A 19,170-nucleotide genomic window follows, 5' to 3' on the forward strand; every position below is an offset into this window, starting at 1 on the left:
GGGGATTTTAGTGCTCTATTTAGCCAAATGTTCAGATAACTGAAGCTTATCTTTAGAAGGCGATAGTGCCTTCCCTCCTTTTATTTTACTTAAAAAGTTTTCAAAATTATATCCTCACCTTCCTTATTAAACAAAGCATTCTATATTCATTATTTCCTCATTATATGAAGCTTAAATGTATTATTATTCTTCCCAGTGGCTGTGGTATGTAAGTGTTATCTATCTCCTTTATTGATTATTTTTTTCCCTTTTCAGTAACCTGCTTCTCTTACTTCTGTTTATCATACAGAAGAACTTGTCCTTGGAAAAATAGCTTTCTCAAAGCTACATTCTTAAGGTTTCACTATGCTACTTTTAAAAGGAATTTTTGAATATGAAATAGAAAAAAAAATGAAAGTTTTGTAAAGACTTAAATTGAAACAATTATATTTTGATTAGGTGCTTATTAAAGCGAAGGACTTCTGTGAACCTCTGAACTTGCACCTTTCGTATTAACCTGTAGCATTTCTCTGACAAAGAGGCCCATTCTTTCTAAATGCCATCAATTTTCCCTGCCTGGCTTCTTATTCGCATCCTGTAATACTTTCAGATGCTGGTGTTTGCTTATTACTGATGCATCACTGTGAAACTTTAGCTTGATTCTCCCAATCTTCTAGGATGCAGATTTGCTAGAATGATAGCTATATTGGAAGTTCCTTGCAGAATCTTCAGAGTAGAGTCACCCAGTATATCTAAAGCAGAGAAGAACTGGGTACCTTCTGATGAAAAATAAAAAGAATCGGGAAGCATCTTCTTGCCCCTGCTTCCATCCTCCCTTCCTCCAGAATGGGTGACAGAACCCCACAGAAACGGGCCAGATTTCCATCATTGTGACATTGCTAGGTTGGCCAAGAGCCTTCCATTGAGAAAACAGCATGGCCCAGAGTCACACCACACACTCAACTAATGACACCCAGCTGAGTGAATGGCGTGCTTCCTGCTCTAGGGTAGGGATGTTAACAATGGGCTTCGAAGGGCAATGTAAAATATATCTGAAGGGAAGCACATGCGATCATGGGTTTTCAAATTGCTTTCAGGCCACTCAACTCTGTTTGTCAAGGTTTTATGGTCCTCTGCCAAACGCCCAGCCATGTCACAGACAAAGCCACACTCTTTAATTGAGCCATCACTTATCAACCATCTACTATGTGTGAGGTGATAGTCTGGGTATGGAATAAGGTGAGCAGGGTATATTTTCTCTATGTTAGCAATCTAGTAAAAGATGTATGTTATACCATATCGGAAATACTTAATTTCTAATTGATATGTCATGTAGAACACAGGTTTCCTTAAATAAAAGCTCATGGGAGGAGAATCTGACCCAGATTTCGGGTAGGCAGAGGGTTAGGAAAAGGGCTTCCCTGATAGCTCAGTTAGTAAAGAATCCACCTGCAGTGTAGGAGCCTGGGTCTGATCCCTGGGTTGGAAAGATCCCCTGGTGAAGGGAAAGGCTACCTACTCCAGTATTCTGTCCTGGAGAATTCCATGGACTGTATAGTCCAAGGAGTCGCAAAGAGTCAGACACGACTGAGCGACTTTAAGGCATTCCAGGGGAGTGATAAGTGGAATTAGGAAAATAAAGAGGATTCAGTTTATTCTTAGTGCAGGAGGAAAGAAAATCCATCTGGCTGAGCAAACAGCAGTGAGAAAGAACAGTCAAGGCTGCCAGACAGTCCGGAGAGTCACTTAGAGTTGTGGTTGGAGAAACTGGGTTATGCAAATCAGGGGTCAGATCATGAAAGGTTTTGGATACCATGCTGAGGATGTTAAATGCTATGCTGAAAGGGATAGGATTACATTGTAAATTTTAGACAGAAGATGAACACAATCATATATCTGTAAAGTCCTGGGGCAAAAGGCTAAGAGGTGGGAGGAGTTTTCACCCTGAAGAATTTTAAGAATTCCCTCATTCCTTCATTGCCTTTCCAAGATTCTGAGATGAAAGCTGTGTTTCCACTGCTATTAATAAAAAACTCTTTATACTTACTTAACATTTGCTCAGAGACTTCTGTGGAAGAATTTAGCTTTGGTGATTTAAACACAAAATTTCTCTGAATCTGGGAGTAGTATTACCTGAGCTTAGAGTTCAGGAAGATTGCAGGGGTATCTGTAGATGTTTTGCTTTCCTGAAACAAGGTGTTTGGGTGTGCAGCTAGTGTACTTTCCTTCCTCTCTTGTCCTGGGTGACATCCAAGGCACATGCAGGCTGGATCCATGACATCACTGACCTAGAAGTTTCTTCTTCTCAAGCGTTGTTTCCAGATGTCCAAATCTCAGAACGTAATCCTCCCTTGTCTGTTCTGAAAAACATTTCGCTATACGTTTTCTCCCAGAGCATGAGATTAATTATTTCCATACACACAGCTGTTAATTATGTATCCAAACTGCGATTGATGTGGCAACTTGCCGAATTAGTCCCCAGGCACACTGTCTCCATTTTTGAATAAGAAGAGATTTTCTTTGATGCAGTGATTATGACAAGTACTTTTCCTCTCTGTCTCTCACACATCAATTTGTTTGAATAACTTGCACCTTGCCCAACTTTCTCTAACAAAACATTGGGATTCTAAATGCTCTCCTTTTTTGACACTATTCCCACAAATTGGCCCTGTATCCTTCTCAATTTTAACCTGTAAGATAGGCTGACTGGTAAATGGTTGCATGTCAGTTTCACTCACAGAAATCATCCATACAGTAGATGTTTGGAGATTTTGATATGAAAAATGTCCTTGTACAAATCAACCATAATAAAAAACTTTCTCCACTAATTCTTCGCTGCAAGCCTAGATTGGGAACCAGGGAGAAGATGCGTAGTAATCTATCTCGTTGCATCCCTTGGCTGTTACCAATTCCGACAGATACTGCACTCTGAACCTCTTTTTGTCAGTGCTTCATAACTTGCAGAGAATGTTATACTCTTCCTACCTTATTCTCATCAATCAATAAACAATATACTAGCTGGAGAGAAGCCAAGATGTGTCATTGCGATAATGAGGCCTAAAGAGCTGATAGATGTTAGGGAAGAGATACTAGCATTTCCAGTACCCAGAACAGCTTGGATTCTAACAACCTTCAGCCATTGCTATCAAGAGGACAGTATCTAATTATTCAAAGGTACAAAGTATTGTGAGAGTGAAAGTCTGGCAGCAAGATTGTGTGTGTTTCTGTGTGTGTGTGTGTTGGTGAATGCTTATAAGCCTGTTATAATAAATGCACTAAGAAGTATAGAGAGGTGCCCCAACTTTGCATATTTCCTCACTATACAGTATTTCCCAAATAACTATCTGCTTCTTTTACAACATAAAATGTACTTGTTTGTAGAGGCATGGGTGTTTACAGGATTGATTTTGTCATCATAAATCATCTATTTCATCAAAAACTCTTATTTTAAACCCATGATTTTCACCTCTTGGCAAATTGTTTAAGTGTCTCCTTTTCACTCTTGCAAGCAAGTTGATTTCACTTTGGTGAACAGAGGTCTGGGCCTAAGGTCTGTGCTTCATTTTGGTTTCCACTTATCTTACAGACAGTGAGGCCCTCACGTGTGATCAGGTAAAGAGAGGTAACCCAGTCCTGCTAACCAGAAGGGACAAGATATCCCTGAATGAAGGATCGTTCTTCCTGTGTCACCTGCATTTATACCAGCAGGTCCTGCAGGGTTTTTGTTTGTTTGTTTTTAATTGTATAAAGTCAATGAGCACTACTTCATTGCCTGCTTTTCTCTAGAGGCAAATCCCCCCTGAAACCAAGCTTACTTTACCTCCTCATACTCTCTGTGCTGCCCCTTTGGCAGCACGTTTTCTAATCCTCTCTTCTAGAGCATCTATACCCTGTGTGGACTTTGTCTTCATTCTTGGGATGCTTACTTTCTATTTTAGAAGTTATAACCTACACTTCAGTAAAGAAACTGACAACATAAGGTGTCACGGGTCAGTAGCTTAGAGCCATACATCCCTCAAGTGCCTGAGTAACTAGCACATTGAATCTCCTCCACATTGTTGTTCAGTTGCCCAGTCGTATTCCAGCTCTTTGCAATCCTATGGACTACAGCATGCCAGGCCTCCCTGTCCCTCACCATCTCCTGGAGTTTGCCCAAGTTCATGTTCATTGCATCAGTGATGCCATCCAGCCAGCTCATCCTCTGATGCACTCTCCTCCTTCTGCCCTCAATCTTTACCAGCATCGGTGAATTTTTCGATGAGTCATCTGTTCACATCAGGTGACCAAAATACTGGATCTTCAGCTTCAGCATTGTCTTTCCAGTGAATATGCAGGGTTGATCTCCCTTAAGATTGACTGGTTTGATTTCTTTGCTGTCGAAGGGACTTTTAGGAGTCTTCTCCAGCACCACAGTTCAAAGGCATCAATTCTTTGGCATTCTGCCTTTTGTATGGTCCAGTTCTCACAATCATACACGATCACTGGGAAGACCATAGCCTTAACTATATGAACCTTTGCCGGCAGAGTAATGTCTCTGCTTTTCAACACACTATCCGGGTTTTTCATCACCTTCCTGCCAAGAAGCAATCATCTTCTGATTTCATGGCTGCAGTCACCATCCAGAGTGATTTTGGAGCCCAAGAAGAGGAAATCTATCATTATTTCCAACTTTCCCCCTTCTATTTGCCATGCAGTAATGGGGCTGGATGCCGTGATCTTCATTTTGTTAATATTTAGTCTTAAGCCTGCTCTTTCACTCTCCTCCTTCACCCTCATCAAGGGTCTCTTTAGTTCCTCTCTGCTCTCTGCCATTAGAATGGTATCATCTGCCTATCTGAGGTTGTTGCTGTTTCTCCCACCTGTTTTGACTCCAGCTTGTAATTCATCCAGGCTGGCATGTCTCCTGATGTGCTCAGCATATAGGTTAACCAAACAGGGTGACAGCAGACAGCCCTCTTGTCATCCTTTCTCGATCTTGAACCAGTCAGTTGTTCCATACAGGGTTTTAACTGTTGCTTCTTGACCTGTATACAGGTTTCTCAAGAGGCAGGTAAGATGGTCTGGTATTCCCATCTCTCTAAGAGCTTTCCACAGTTGTCATGATCCACACAGTCAAAGGCTTTAGCGTCGTCAATGAAACAGAGATAGATGTTTTCCTGAAATGTCCTTGCTTTATCTATAATCCAGCGAATGTTGGCAATTTGCTCTCTAGTTCCTCTTCCTTTTCTAAACCCAGCTTGGACATCTGGAATTTCTTGATTTGCATAATGCTGAAGCCTAGCATGCAAGATTTTAAGCATGACCTTACTAGCATGGGACATGAGTACAATTGTCTGATGGTTAGCACATTCTTTGGTGTGAATTGGGATTTGGGAATTGGGAGGATGACGGACCTTTTCCAGTCCTGTGGCCACTGCTGGATCTTCCAGATTTGCTGACATAATGAATGCAAAACCTTGATGGCATCATCCATTAGGAATTTGAATAGTTCTTCTGAAATTTTATTGCATCCACTAGCTTTATTAACTGGAGAAGGCAATGGCACCCCACTCTAGTACTCTTGCCTAGAAAATCCCATGGACGGAGGAGCCTGGTAGGCTACAGTCCATGGGGTCGCTAAAAGTCGGACACGACTGAGCGACTTCACTTTCTCTTTTCACTTTCATGCATTGGGGAAGGAAGTGGCAATCCACTCCAGTGTTCTTGCCTGGAGAATCCCAGGGACGGGGAAGCCTGGTGGGCTGCCGTCTACGGGATCACACAGAGTCGGACACGACTGAAGTGACTTAGCATAGCATAGCATAGCTTTATTAACAGAGGTGCTTCTTAAGGCCCACTTGACTTTGCACTCCAGAATGTCTGGCCCTGGGTGACTAACCACACCATTATAGTAATCTGGTTCATTAGGATCTATTTTTATACAGTTCTTCTGTGTATTCTTTTCATTTCTTCTTGATCTCTTCAGCATCTACTAGGGCTTTACCATTTTTATCCTTTATTGTGCCCATCTTTGGGCAGAATGCTCCCTTGATATTTCCAGTTTTCCTGATGAGATCTCAAGTCTTTCCCTTTTTGTTGTTTTCTTCTACTTTTAAGCATTGTTCACTGAGGAAGGCCTTCTCATCTTCTAGCTATTTTTTTGAACTCTGAGTTTAATTGGATATACTCTTCCCTCTCTCCTTTGCTTTTTGTTTCTCTTTATTCTGATATTTTGTAAAGCCTCCTCAGATAACCATTTCGGCTTCTTACTTTTCTTTTTCTTTGGGATGGTTTTGTTCACCCCTCCTGTACAATATTACAGATCTCTATCCATAGTTCTTCAGGCATGCTAACTAGATCTAGCCCCTTGAATCTATTTGTTACCTCTGCTGTGAATTTCTACGCGATTTGATTTAAGTCGTACCTAGCTGGCCTATTGTTTTTCTGTGTTCTCTTTAGTTTAAGCTGAATTTTACTATGAGAAGTTGATGATCTGAGTCAGGTCTTGCTTGTGCTGTGTACAGCTTCTCCATCTTTGTCTACAAAGAATGTAATCAGTTTTATTTTGGTATTGACCATTTGGTGGTGTACCTGTGTAAAGTCATTTCTTGTGTTGTTGAAAAGGGGTCTTTTCTATGACTAGTGCATACTCTTGGCAGAATTCAGTTAACCTTTACTCTGCTTCATTTTGTTCTCCAAGACCAAACCTGCCTGTTACTCCATGTATATCTTGACTTCCTACTTCTGTATTCCAATTCCCGATGATGAATAGAACATTTTTTTTAGGTGTTAGTTCTAGGAAGTCTTCATAGAAAGATCTTCTATGAAGATCTTTGAATCTCCTTAATAAATGCTTATAAATTCAAGATGAGGCTGTTTGACATAAGGGGTAAAAACTTTGACACTGCCTACACTGAATCCTGGTTTGGCCACTTATCTGTATAATGTTAGGTTGGTCACTAAATTTCTCTGTCTCTGTATAGTAATCCATAAAATGGTAATACTAATAGTAACTGACTGATACCTCTTCCCAGGTGGTTCAGTGGTAAAGGATCCACTTGCCAATGCAAAAGATGCAGGAGACGTGGGTTTTATCCCTGGGTTGGGAAGATCCCTGGAGAAGGGCATGGCAACCCACTCTCGCATTCTTGCCTGGAGAATCCCATGGACAGAGGAGCCTGGTGGGCTAAAGTTCCTGGGATTGTAAAAAGTCAGACACAACTAAGCATGCACACATGCCAAACCCTTAGAATGGGTCCTAGCTCTCAGTAAGGCCTCTTAAATATGATGCTATATGAATTAGTAAAAATATGAAAATTATAGTTCAGTTATAAAGTGTATGGGCTTCCCTGGTGGCGCTAGTAGTAAAGAATCTGCCTGCCCATGTAGGAGACATAAAAGATATATAAAGCACACAGATGAATTTAGTTTAATGCCCCAAACAGTACTACTTAGAGACTTTCTCCCTCCTTCTCTTTCCTTTCTTCCCTACTCTCCCTCCTTTATTATTTTTCTCTCCTTTTCTTTCTTTGTCCCAACTGCTCTCCCTAAAATTTGAACTGGGATACATATGTAATGTAATAATATGCAAATATTCAGCACTCATCTAAATACTTAATGAGTTAATTAATGAATAAAATATCCTAAAGTGTTTTTTTTGCTTGTTTTATTAAATTATGTTTCTGTCCATTTTATCACCGAATATCGATTACCAATATACTATGTAGAAGACAGTAGAGGAAGATGAAAGATCCCATGTCTGGTATCTGTACTCCAGTCTGGTAGAGGAGACACACAAACCAAGCAACAGCAACAACAGCATTGAGTGCTTGGCTTGGGGAGATAGCGTTGCACCCAGTGTGCTTTTGAAGAATAGGGGAGAGTCACCTCACCCAGCTTGCTGTTTCTTCCCAAGATGGCCCTATAACCTGTTGGGCCAACTTTTTGACCCCTCAGTCTCTGGTGTTGGTGGTTCCCTTGTAAACCACAACATGTGGACACAGTAGCCCCTATGGTTTTGTTTGCAGTCCTAGAAGTGTTCTGGCAGACATGATATCAACCTTTAGGAAGTCTTGCATTTGTATATTGACTTTATATAAATATTGTTTAGGGAATACTTAATTGTTTTCATGATTATTAATGGAGGTAGACAATTACTTCAACAGTGTATGAGTCCTTCTTGTGTGTTTAGTTATTTATTAATAGACCACCTTTTCTTGCTTGAGAGACTGCAGCCATAACTTAGAGCCAAAGCGCTAGAAGACACCAATCACTACAAGTCGATTACAGATGAGACCGCATATTCAGTTGCAATGGTGCATCAAAATCAGGAGTCCAGTCTGTGTAAATTGCAGCAAAAAAGGGCAGGCAGACACTTTTGATTCCTTGTACTAGGGCTTGATTTATCCCTTTAACCAAATACTACACTTACGGCAATACAGGTGGCAGTTCTGTCTTCAGTCATGGAGATCTTTTCCTGGCTCTAAGAATCCTAGGTTTCCTCGCAGGAAGTTGAAGGATAAAGTGACAGAAGGTAGTTCCGCTTTTAAGAAATGGTACCTCATATTTCAAAGAAAGGTCAAATAAACTTTTGTGTCAGCTTTGTTTCTTGGCCAGTCTTTGCCTATTGTTCAATTATATACATACATAACTTTTATGGACTGTTGTGTGCTTATTAGCTTTACTTTCTACATATTTATGCCACTCTGGGGATGTACTCTTCCCTCAGTGTCCGGACTGCTCTATCATCAGAGCCCCTGGCTCATAGGCTTAAAAGGTGGTAAAAGCAAATTGACCATCTGTCTGGAGCTGGTGTAGATGCATAACAGAGATGATTCTGGATAATATTCAGTTTGATGTTTTACCCCAAAGGTGGTTAGAGGGGTTTTGTTTTCTGTGTTTTTTCAGTAGACCTGGTTTAAAAATTCATGGCTGCACCTGGCTGTTTGTTTCTATCCTCTGTTTTTCAAATATTCTGGCACAGCCAAAACCCTCCTCAGCAAGAGACTAAATTGGAAAAGGATTGTATTCAGAGCTTAGAAGAAAATCTGTGCAATTTTCAGGAAAATCACCTAAGTGTAGGTATCATGAACTGAGAAGATGGGGTGTTTTTCAGGTCAGGATTTCCAAAAGTTAGCATCATGTGGTTCAATTTTCAATCAGTCTTAAAGCAAAGCATCCTTTAACTGAGTAATATATTTGAAACATGGAAATTTGGGTTAGATCCTATTGCCTATGATTTCCAAAATGGCTCAGAAATGTTTGATGGACTAGATGCAGACGAGAAGAGCCAGAGCAAAATGGCACTATTTTCCCCAGTAGACAATCTTCCTAAATCTCTTAAAGATGATAGATGAGTGAGAAAAAACAGTTGTTATTTAATCAGAGAAAGATTCCTATCTCTTCTGTGTAAAATTTATTCTTGATTGGAATTGAAAACTCTGGTTCAGCTATGGATGAGCCAGATTAAATTTGGTGAGGATCCAGAGATCTCAGTTTCCGATCAATTAATCTGTAATGGTTTCTATTTCCCAGACTTCTCTGTCTTTCTCTCTACCCTTTTCTTCAGAGAAAGTGAAGAAAGATACTTAGCCTCAAGGCTGAACTTTAATAAACAAAGTGACCTTTACATTTTAGCTCAAAGAGGTAAATATAATCTTAAAGGTTTCATTGACAGCTGAGCCTGGATGGGGTGGGACTTAAGCTTATAATGCAGCACTAGAAGAATTTACCTTCAGGGAAAAAACAAATTTGATAACTGGTGAGAAATGCCTTATGTCAAGAAGATCTATATCTTCTTAAAAATTTGCAATTCTAGATTGAGAAGCATACTAAAGTTTCTGTGATTTAAAACTTCCATTTAGCACAAAACTTTCTTTCTGCTGTTCTTCTTACCATAGGTTAACTTGATTTCAGCAAACCTGAGCTGTCAATATGTAAATTAAGAAATTATCCACTCGACACAAAGAAACAGCACATACTTCTTTTAAGTAACAGGTGTTCCTTGCACATTATGCTAATAAGGGCACAACTTAAGACTCAAATGCCAGGATATAGTGCCAAGAAAAGATCATTTGAAGATGAGCAGAGTGATATTTTTTGGACTAGGTAATATTATTTATAGGTATTAGGAATTTGATTTACTAAAATTTGGTTTGTCTACCTCATTAGAATGTATCTTTCACCCCAAAATAGTTGCATGTTGTGTGAACTGAAAGAGATACTAGAAACTAACTTTATCTTCCAACTCAGCATTTTAAGATAATGACACCTGGGCTCAGAGAGGTTTAGGTGACTTTTTAATGTCCCAGAACCAGCCAGTGGCAGAAGTGGGCCACACTTCCCATTTCACTGTACACTTCCTTCCCCCTTGACCATCAAGTAGTTCAACCATTTACAGACTATTCCCTTTTGGAACACTGGACTCCTCTAACTTGAATACATGGACCAAGCATCTTGTTCCCCATAAACACCAAGGATAACAAAAAGGACCATCATTCAGAATAGATTTGGTTTTGGCCATCTTTCCCAACAAGAAGGATCATAAGAGCCAAAGCTTCTTTTCACACTGGGAACAGGACAGCATCGCCTCATCTGTTCCTTAGTATCCCCATCCTTATTCTTTTGTATCTTGAGATTCATTTAAAGCCACAGAAAGCCCAGAGCCAGTTATAAGAGTGAACTAACAACTTTCCCATGTCTTCTGTGAGCCAGCATGAAGACAATCAATTGGTAGTTCCTAAAGTCTGTTTCTCAGGGGCCTAGTTCTCTAGGAGCTCTGTGAACAAAAACAGATTTTGTCCCCAAATACATTCAGCAGATGTTAAAAAAGTATCTCCCTTTTTGCTTCCAAATGTGCTTTTCAGACACTTTAGTGAGTCAAATAAACCTTATTTTTTTTATTCGACTTCCTCAAATTTACATGAATATTAAATCTTTATGATATTGTAACTATGAATTTTGCTTAGAAAATGCTGAGCTCTGTGCTTCGGTTTCGTGTGATTGGAGTAGACATTCTGTGAAATGGACATTTTCGGCTGCATTTCATAGCCATGGAGATAAAGAATCAGATAGTAAGTGATTTGTCAATGTCTCATCAGTAGTAGAATTAAGAATCAAAGTCAAGTCTGTGTTCATAGCCCCTGCAGAAGTCTCAGTTCCAACACCTGTTGGCTTGAACAGGTAACTGAGATGTGACTAGGGATTCTCTGGACACAGGATTTTTATTTCAAAGAAAAAAAAAATGAGATAGCATATGAATTGAGGAAATGAGGAATATCCCCAGTGCCTAATGTAATCTGTGTCTCTCAATCTGTTGTTGATGTCCCATTTTTAATTGCAACAAGAACATAGTACTTTTCTCTTTTATTTAAGCTCTGAATTTACACTGTTTTGTTTCTCTCTCTCTCTCTCTCTCTTATTAATGACAGAAACCAATAGATCCAGGTTTTAGTACTGAAAAGGCAACAGAGGATAATGTGGAGTGCAGTAAACCAGAGAACGTATGACCTCTCTCTATAGGAGACAGCAGCTCTAAAGCTTTTGTCGATTCTGACCTTATGGGAATATGGTCCCAGTCATTCTGGACATTGCTGGAAAATCGGCTGATCAACAGTTCTCTTTGAGTTAGCATTATTTACATCAAAAAGAACTTGGGGGCTGGTCGGAGTCACCCTATAGACCATGAGTTTTAGCCTCTGATTTTCACTGTGCTACTTGCCAAGAGGGAGTAGGGGGTGGGGAAGGCTCTCACTGAAATGATTCTTTGTAGCTTTATGGTGTTCTTTGTGACAATTCCACCTTGTGTGGCTTGAGGAATTTGTTGAACACTGAAAAGGTACTGTGCTCATTTACATTGGCAAGTGTTAAACTGGGGAGACATATGTTTTCTTTATTCTCCCCTCCTGTTAAATCCTTGAAGAGCTTCGGTTGTGAGACTTGGCTTTCTTTTTCAAGGGGCATGTTTCTGAATCTTTTTTTTTCTTTTTTCCTGAATCTCCAACACTTTCACATTTGGCTGGAAATAGCTATAAATATGATTGGCATTCTGGTATATTGGAATCATTGTGGTAATGCTGAATCACCCAACTCTGAGGATAGCTTTATTTGGTCTAAGATCATTTGTGTGTGTTCTTGATACTTCTCTTAGCTGAACCAATAGAACAACCTTTTAAGTGAGTGTCTTGCCTCCAAATTCTTTTCTCTTTAATCCAACCTCTATATTACCTCCACAGTGGTCATTCTGCATGACCTACAATGGAGTCTTTTTTTCCTACTTTAAAACCTTGAATTTGTGTGTATGGCTCAGAATAAATAGACTCTCTTGCTATTTAAGTCAAAACCCCTTTAAGTGGCTAGTAAAGCTCTTTTGACTGTAGATTGCTTTTAGGCTGTAGCGCACCAGTGCTGCAATGGGAAGTTGCAAAAGAATTTCAAAGAATCTGCCTGCAATGCAGTAGACTCGAGTCCCATCACTGGGCTGGAAAGATCCCCTAAAGAAGAAAATGACTACCCACTTTGGTATTCTTGCCTGGAGAATTCCATGACAGAAGAGCCTACATTGTGACCCCATGGCTACAGTCCATGGGGTCACAAATAGTTGGACACAACTGACCGACCTCAGACCATGTTACCTAACTTCTGCCATGCTGAGGAACTTGCCATTACCTGAGCATACTGTGTGCGCTCATACTTCTCTGATCTTGTTTAGGTTGATTCCTCTGCCATGAGATCCTTCCCACCCCTTCTGTCAAGTACCTGTACATCCTTCAAAATCCACTATGGCATCAAATGCCCTATGGCTCCTTCCCTCATTCCAACACCAGGAAAAGAAGTGCGTCTTTGTTTTCTCACAAGGTTTTGTATGTGTTAGTACCTGTATGACTGCACTTTTCCTGCTGAGTTTTATCTGTTTCTGTGTCAGAGCCAGTTGTAAAGGATTCACACTGCAGTAAGGCATTTAGTGTCTCATTTGTAATTTAGTCCCCAGTCTTAAAAACAGTAGTTATCACTTGGTACCTAAAACTTACTTAAATAAATTAGAAGGGTGGGGGGAAAGAGGGAAAGAAGAAAGAAATGGGGGTAAAGTAAAAAATTTTTTCGCAACAAATTGTTTTTCTATCCACTCTTGAAATACCTGAAGCCTGAATTTAAGAATTTTAATTGTTGAGGTCATTTCTGTATTTTTGGTAAAATATCCTGTAGATAAGACAGGCTTTATAATGTTCTGTTTAGTGCCTTGATTATGAATTGACTGTAAATTGTATTGAAGAAGGAAAATACAGTTTAGTTGACATTTTCTCTTGTGTTTTAGACAAATTTACACATGTTGGTTAATAACCACTCCAAACTCATGCTCATTGGTTAGAAGACCTGCTTATTTTGTGGGCTTATGTTTAGAAGGCAGACCTGGGGACCAGGTTCTTGGGTGTGAGCCATGCAAATGCCAGAAATGCTCTGAAATTGTCTTGAAGAAATTATCACGTCCTTCCCTGCCTAATTTCACTCCCTTGAGGTTTGCTTCAATTTCCGGTTGGAATATCTTAATTAACATTTGTAAAGCACTGTGTACTGCTTCAATGAAAATGTCATGTATGTATAAAATCTTCTTAAATAGTAACTTAACAAATCTGTGGAATTTTTGTATATGTAGTGAAATCTTTTTTAACATCTTACAATTTATGATAAATGGATGACAGGGAAAGTTTACCTGTGAATTGATGATTTAGTCAAAATGGAGAAATCATGTTTTTCTGGGGCTGCTTCATTCAGGGAACACAATTACTGAGGTGCCATGCAGTTCAGTTTTTAATCTCATAAATGTCTTCAAACTTGAAATGCTCACCTGGGTCCCCTATGTGTGTGGATGTATAATATGTGCAGATGATGCTTTATTACTTTTTTCGAGAAACTTAGATGAAGATTGAAAATGTGCATAAATAGACTGTTAAAAATAAACTATGAAGTAGGAATGGCATTCTAATATAAATCAGTTAGAAAAGGAGAAACAATTATGATTTAAAATGGGGAAAAATATGAACTTGGCAATCTACCAGATGAGGATATTCAAATGACTAAAAACACATGACAAAAGGAAGGAAATGAGAAAAAACAAATTCATTATCATTAGTAATGTGTCTTGACACAACATGCACCATTTCCAAAGTTAGCTTAGAGAGCATTATAAAAAGAAAGCAAGAATAAAAAAAGGTATTGGTGATAGGTACTTCCCATGTCCCTGATGAGGGAACCATGAATTAGCATTCTCTTTATCTGAAAGACATTTGGTAATATCTATCAAGAGGGGTAACAAAATTCCTATTCTTTGATCCATAAATTCATTTGTACTCTGAGGAAATTGTTGTTGTTGTTCAGTCACTCAGTCATGTCTGACTCTTTGCGACACCATAGACTGCAGCACGCCAGGCCTCCCTGTTCTTCACTATCTCTTGGAGTTTGTTCAAACTCATGTCCATTGAGTCGGTGATGCCATCCAACCATCTTATCCTCTGTCGTCCCCTTCTCCTCCTGCCTTCAATCTTTCCCAGCGTCAGGGTCTTTTCCAATGAGTTAGCTCTTTGCACCAGGTGGCCAAAGTATTGGAGTTTCAGCTTCAACAACAGTCCTTTGAAGAAATAATAGTTGATGTACAGAAGTATTGGTGTATTCTTTATCATCTGATGGCTCAGACAGTAAAGAATCTGTCAGCAGTGTAGGAGATTCAGGTTCAATCCCTGGGTTGAGAAGATCCCCTGCAGAAGAGAATGGATACCCGCTCCAGTATTCTTGCCTGGAGAATCCCATGGACAGAGGAGCCTGGCAAGCTACAGTCCACGAGGTTGCAAAGAATCAGACATGACTAAATGACTAAGACTTCACATCACAGAAGTATTAATTTACATTAGGTCATAACATTATCATAGTGAAATTTAAGAGCCTTCTAATAAGGGATTAATTGTATAGTAGTATATCTATACAATCAAAGTCTGTAGCCAATAAAAAATGATAATACTGAAGAATATTCAATACCCTGGAAAAATGTTTGTAATGTAGTTTTAAAGTGGCTAAAGCAGGTTAAAAAGCAGAAAGTATCACTTGGTACTCTCTCTTGCTATGTAAATCAATTGCTCCCTTTTTTCCTCCTCCACCGTGTGTGTGTGTGTGTGTGTGTGTGTGTGTGTGTGTGTGTGTCTGTCTGTGTCTGTCTTTCTCTGTCTCCTCTCCTATTTATGTATGTTTATATCTATGTATTCATAGAAGCAAAGATTGAAAGTCGCTCAGTCACGTCCACTTCTTTGTGACCCCATGGACTATACAGTCCATGGAATTCTCAAGTGGCCAGAAAACTCGAGTGGCCTTTTCCTTCTCCAAGGGATCTTCCCAACCCAGGGATCGAACCCAGGTCTCCCACATTGCAGGTGGATTCTTTACCAGCTGAGCCACAAGGGAAGCTCCTACATACATAAAAGATGTTTTAGGAAGAACATACATAAAAGATATTTGCAAAGATTTTATGAAGGCAAAATTTTTATTCTTTTGAACTCTTTTTTGGGGAACCCTTTTATTCCTTTTGAATCAGTGGACTGAAAAATACCACTGAAGTCAAGAGGGCTGGTTTTGTGGGTATTTTCTTAAAGTGTGGATTCCCCATTGGTAGTAACATGGAGCAGATGAGTGTTTTATAGGGCTGGAGAAGTAGCAGTAAGAATTGAGCTACGCAGCAGGATGCATATAAAATAAAAAATATATAATAAAAATTGTAGACAGTTTTATACCAGCCTGTGTATGATGAAAATTGAACTTGGTGTATGTTTCTGGGACATATTTACCATTCAGCCATTCACCTTCAGACCCAAATGGTCTTTTGTTGTTTTTCTTGGTCCAAGGCTACCTAAAAAGTCACTGAGTTTATTTTAAGACCTAAGAGAACAATAAATATTCTGTTTTCAACTGCTAGATTGTGTCATAATTGGTATCAGTGCTTTTGTTGTGACTATAAAAGGACAAGAGTTGTTTTTGCTCTTAAGAAACCCATTTTTTTTTTTTTATATATAGCTTGAGATCCTTAATTAAATGACAGGGTTGTAATGCCAAGGTAAGGGCTGTTATATTGAAGAGTTATATATGTACATTTTAATGAATAGATCTATTCTTCTATAATTTAATCTGGGTAATTTATATACCCTGAAAATCCACAGACTGGAGTTTCTTGACCTTGGGTTTCTTGATGTCTCTGAGACTAATGATAAATTCATTTAGGCTTCAATAAATATGCACCTTGAATTGATACCAGATTGGGAATCTATAGCCTTCAAAAATTTAAGGTAATAGCTATTTCACAGTCAAAATCCAATGAAAAGTCTGAAAATCTCAAAATTATCTGTATTCCAGATGTATTATGATTATGTGAAGACTTTTTGCGACCTGATGAACTGCAGGGTTCCCTATCCTTCACTCTCTCCCGGAGTTTATTCAAACTCATGTCCACTGAGTCACTGATAACATCCAGCCATCTCTTCCTCTGCTGCCCCCCTTCTCCTCTTGCCCTCAATCTTCCCAGCATCAGGATCTTTTCAAATTAGTTGACTGTTTGCATCAGGTGTCCAAAGTATTGGAGCTTCAGGTACAGCGTCATTCCTTCCAATGAATATTCAGGGTTGATTTCCTTTAGGATTGACTAGTTTTATCTCCTTCCTGTCCAAGGGACTCTAAAGAGTCTTCTCCAGCACCACAATTGAAAAGCATCAGTTCTTTAGCCCTCAGCCTTCTTTATGATCCAACTCTCACATCCATACATGGCCACCATCAATTCTTGCCATCCTGTGTGTGCGTATGCCTTTTCCATCTTGAGAGGTAGAGTTAATTTTTTTCTTCCCTTTAAATCTAACTCAGAATTAGTGATGGGTTTTATCAATAGAATGGGGCAAAATGGATACGTAGAACTTCTGAGGGTAGGTCATAAGAAGCCTTGCAACTTCCACTGGAGTTTCCTGAAACACTCACTCTTGGGACCCTCATACTGAAAGAAGCCAGCCACCAATTATGAAGCCCAACAACCATGAAAGTATAGTATTCTGTGAAGTTCAAGCCACATGGAAAGGGCCTGGAGGATGGGATTCAACATAGAGAGAAAGAGAGAGGCTAAGATACAACCCTGAGTGAAAAAACCATTTAGAAAGTGGAACCTCCAGTTCCAGCCACCACAGTTGACATCAAGTGGATGTGAGACTCACTACCCAGCTGAGCATTTACAGAATCCTTGACCCATAAAACCTAGAAAAAAACAAATGGTTGTCTTAAGCCCTTTTCTGATATAGTATGTTGCACAGCAGTCAATAAGTGAACAGAGGTCGTTTTCTCTATCATGATGAGTTCTACTGGTTCTGAGTTACATGTTTTGAAATGGAATTAACCCAAGGTATAGAACTGCCATGCAATCATGGGGAAAAAAAAAAAAAAACAACCTAAAACATTGCATTATTATATATTGTTTGCTCTAAAGGAAGGGAAAGAAGAAAAGAGAAGCAGCGGCAGCAGAATGTAATTATGCTCTGGGGCAGCTTGATGAAGCATATTCACCCTGTTCTGCCTCTCAGAAACAACTTGATCAGTGTCTATCATTACATAATTAAGGAACTAAAAAAAAATCACATGAAATAGATTTCCTTGTTAACTTCTGGATGATGCCCTCCAGCAGGGTCTTCCTGAGAGCTCTGCAGAAGAGCCAGGAGGCAATTCACACTCCACCAATTTGCAAATCCCATTGAAGAGAAACCCCTGGTGGTCGCCACTGTCTTCTCAGAAAAGCTTTCATAGCCAAATACATTAGAAAGGTCTCATGTGTCTGACTTTTCATTATAGGGGACTGCAGTGCAAAAGTAGGAAGTCAAGAAACACCTGGAGTAACAGGCAAATTTGGCCTTGAAGTACAGAATGAAGCAGGGCAAAGGCTAATAGAGTTTTGCCAAGAGAAGTCACTGGTCATAGCAAACATCCTCTTCCAACAACACAAAAGAAGACTCTACACATGGACATCGCCAGATAGTCGACAGTGAAATCAGATTGATTATATTCTTTGCAGCCAAAGATGGAGAAGCTCTATACAGTCAGCGAAAACAAGACCGGGAACTGACTGTGGCTCAGATCATGAACTCCTTATTGCCAAATTCAGACTTAAATTGAAGAAAGTGGAGAAAACCACTAGGCCATTCAGGTATGACCTAAATCAAATCCCTTATGGCTATACAGTGGATGTGAGAAATAGATATAAGGGACTAGATCTGATAGACAGAGTGACTGATGACCTATGGGTGGAGGTTCATGACATTGTACAGCAAACAGGAATCAAGACGATCCCCAAGAAAAAGAAATGCAAAAAAATAAAATGGATGGCCTTACAAATTGCTGTGAAAGGAAGGGAAGTGAAAAGCAAAGGAGAAAAGGAAAAGTATACTCATTTGAATGCAAAGTTCCAAAGAATAGCAAGGAGAGATAAGAAAGCCTTCCTCAAGAATCAGTGCAAAGAAATAGAGGAAAAGAATAGAATGGGAAAGACTAGAGATCTCTTCAAGAAAATTAGAGATACCAAGGGAACATTTCATGCAAAGATGGGCTTGATGAAGGACAGAAATGGTATGGACCTAACAGAAGCAGACGATATTAAGAAGAGGTGGCAAGAATTCACAGAACAACTGTACAAAAAAGATCTTCATGACCCAGATAATAACGATGATGTGATCACTCACACTCACCTAGAGCCAGACATCCCAGAATGTGAAGTCAAGTGGGCCTTAGGAAGCATCACTACGAACAAAGCTAGGGGAGGTGATGGAATTCCAGTTGAGCTATTTCATATCCTGAAAGATGATGCTGTGAAAGGGCTGCACTCAATATGCCAGCAAATTTGGAAAGCTCAGCAGTGGCCACAGGACTGGAAAAGGTCAGTTTTCATTCCAATCCCAAAGAAAGGCAATGCTAAAGAATGCTCAAACTACTGCACAATTGCACTCATCTCACATGCTAGTAAAGTAATGCTCAAATTCTTCAAGCCAGGCTTCAGCAATACGTGAACCGTGAACTTCCAGATGTTTAAGCTGGTTTTAGAAAAGGCAGAGGAACCAGAGATCAAATTGCCAACATCCGCTGGATCATCAAAAAAGCAAGAGAGTTCCAGAAAAACATCTATTTCTGCTTTATTGATTATGCCAAAGCCTT

General features: G+C 39.5%; 1 protein-coding gene across 4 annotated transcripts in view; it reads left to right on the forward strand.

Annotated features, from left to right (window-relative positions):
* SORCS1 (sortilin related VPS10 domain containing receptor 1) overlaps positions 1–19,170 on the forward strand; it is a 576,537-nt gene that overhangs the window by 346,709 nt on the left and 210,658 nt on the right. The gene's annotated exons all lie outside the window — the stretch shown is intronic.

The sequence above is a fragment of the Bos indicus x Bos taurus genome, chromosome 26, assembly GCF_003369695.1.
Source record: "Bos indicus x Bos taurus breed Angus x Brahman F1 hybrid chromosome 26, Bos_hybrid_MaternalHap_v2.0, whole genome shotgun sequence".
Taxonomy (NCBI): Eukaryota; Metazoa; Chordata; class Mammalia; order Artiodactyla; family Bovidae; genus Bos; species Bos indicus x Bos taurus.